The sequence below is a fragment of the Cupressus sempervirens genome, chromosome 9, assembly GCF_028749045.1.
Source record: "Cupressus sempervirens isolate cs-2001-9-10 chromosome 9, ASM2874904v1, whole genome shotgun sequence".
Taxonomy (NCBI): Eukaryota; Viridiplantae; Streptophyta; class Pinopsida; order Cupressales; family Cupressaceae; genus Cupressus; species Cupressus sempervirens.
This window is the reverse complement of record NC_143126.1, coordinates 387,844,479-387,846,459: the sequence shown is the minus strand read 5'-3', so window position 1 is coordinate 387,846,459 and position 1,981 is coordinate 387,844,479. Positions and strand designations below refer to the sequence as shown.

Genomic DNA, 1,981 nt, shown 5'->3' with positions numbered 1-1,981 from the left:
AAAAAAAAAATGATTTTCATCTACATACCTTAATTCATAATGATTGAATTTCATGTCTCAATGAATTTAATTATGTGCTAATGAATGTTCATGAATTATGTGTTAATGCAAAATATTGATGAATGTTGCATGTTTATGAATCTAATGTGTTAATGAATGTTATCATGTGATATTGATTAAATGTTACATTTTATTAATGGTTGAAAGAATGAATGAATGTTAGATGTTAACGGGGAATGTGAAGTGATGTTAGGGGGAGGGGGGTGGGGCCAAATGAGCTTCCACCTTCACGTGGTTGGCCCTGTTTAGTAGAGAATATTAAACTATTCTTGAAACAAAGTGAAGCTTAATAAGATGTAAGTGAAGCTCAACTTGGCACAAATAGGGAGTCAATATGATGTAAGGGGTCATTTAAAGTCCTAGGGTGTCCTAGGAAGAGTTATGGGTGGATGGTAGTGTTTACATGGTGTAATAGGCTATTAAAGCCCCTAAATGATGTAAAATGCACTCAAAGTGCAAGATCCGTTATTTCTCGCTCCTTCCCCAATATCAAATGCTTTAATTTTGATCTCCTTGAAGTCATCTTGGAGGCTCCCAGTTATGTCGATACTTTCTTTAAACACAATGTTTGACCTCATTTTCTGTCTCTTCATAGATTTTGGGTTAAAAAATCCTCACTGGTTGTTTATGATCTGTTTGTGGTATAGGTGTGTAACACATTGCGGGTGACATGTTTGTCAGTGTTCCAAAGGCAGACACTATATTTATGAAGGTAAAGTCTCTAAATGATTATCAATCACTTTCAGGATCTGATTTAAATTAGGAACCCATCTTCTTCATCGTCTGCTCCTTTTTTATTAGAAATTTTCCTTTTGGTAGTGCTCTACTCCATTTCATAACTTTACCTTTTTTTGAAGCTGTGCTCTCTAGTCTCCATGTCTATCTCTATGTTTCTGCCTAAATTTAGAGACTCGAATCCCTGTCCGATGCTTATTTATGAAACTATCCAACTTGTTTTTTAAGGTACAAGGTCTATTTATTTGTAGATACACATTCATTTGTCCTATTCTGTCTGGAAGGGCAATGGGATTGGTAATAAGAAGACCTAGTAAGTCTAAAATCAATTATCATCATCATAGTTATAAGCCCAACGGAGACTTGGAGGCGCCATTGTTTCACAAAACATCTGAAAAGATGCAATCTCAGGATCAATGTGAGAACTTATCGAGGGATCAAATGAAGCAGTTTCTTTTCGATGTGGATTTGTTATCCAAAGTGATGAAATACATGGATGCAAGAACATTGGCAACAACCTCATGTGTTAATAGGATATGGCATAAAGCTACACAAGACGACAAGCTGTGGGAAAACATATGTCTCAAGCATTGGGCTAACACTGGTTGTGGAAGCCATCAATTGAGATTTGTTGTTTTGGCTCTTGGTGGATTTTAGAAACTATATTCTCTTTCTCTTTGGCCTATGCTTAATCCATCTGCTTCTTCTTCTTCTTCACCATGTCCATTGCCTTCTCAAGCCTTGTCTCCCTTCTTATCAAAGCCTGGTCTAAATAAAAAGCACACTGCAAAGACTCAATCTTGGGGTAAGGATGAGATTCATCTTTCTCTTTCTCTTTTCTCTATCCATTGCTATGAGAAAATGAGTAGTCCTCCTATGCAAAATGTGTCCTCAGCCCAGTTTCAATCTTCCAAGCATCCCATATTTGAAGATGCAATCAGGCCCAAATAGATATAAATCCATCTAGCCCCACAATAGATATTGCTGGTATTTCAGTTTTGTGTGTATTAAATTTTTGTGAAGACCAAAGTTTGTATCTTTTCATTCCTAATTTGATCATGGACTTGTAAGTAAACATCAGAACTAGACAGACCTTATTGTTTTCATGTTAGATGTAAATATATAGCTAGTTTGATGCTCATACGTCTTACACTGCCTGGTCAGAAGGAGCGCTCGTGTGCAGCCT

The 1,981-nt window shown here is 36.5% G+C and overlaps 1 pseudogene; it reads left to right on the top strand.

Moving 5' to 3' along the window:
* Positions 1-1,083: 1,083 nt before the first annotated feature.
* On the top strand, positions 1,084-1,746 carry LOC149538893 (F-box protein GID2 pseudogene; annotated as a pseudogene).
* Positions 1,747-1,981: the final 235 nt, after the last annotated feature.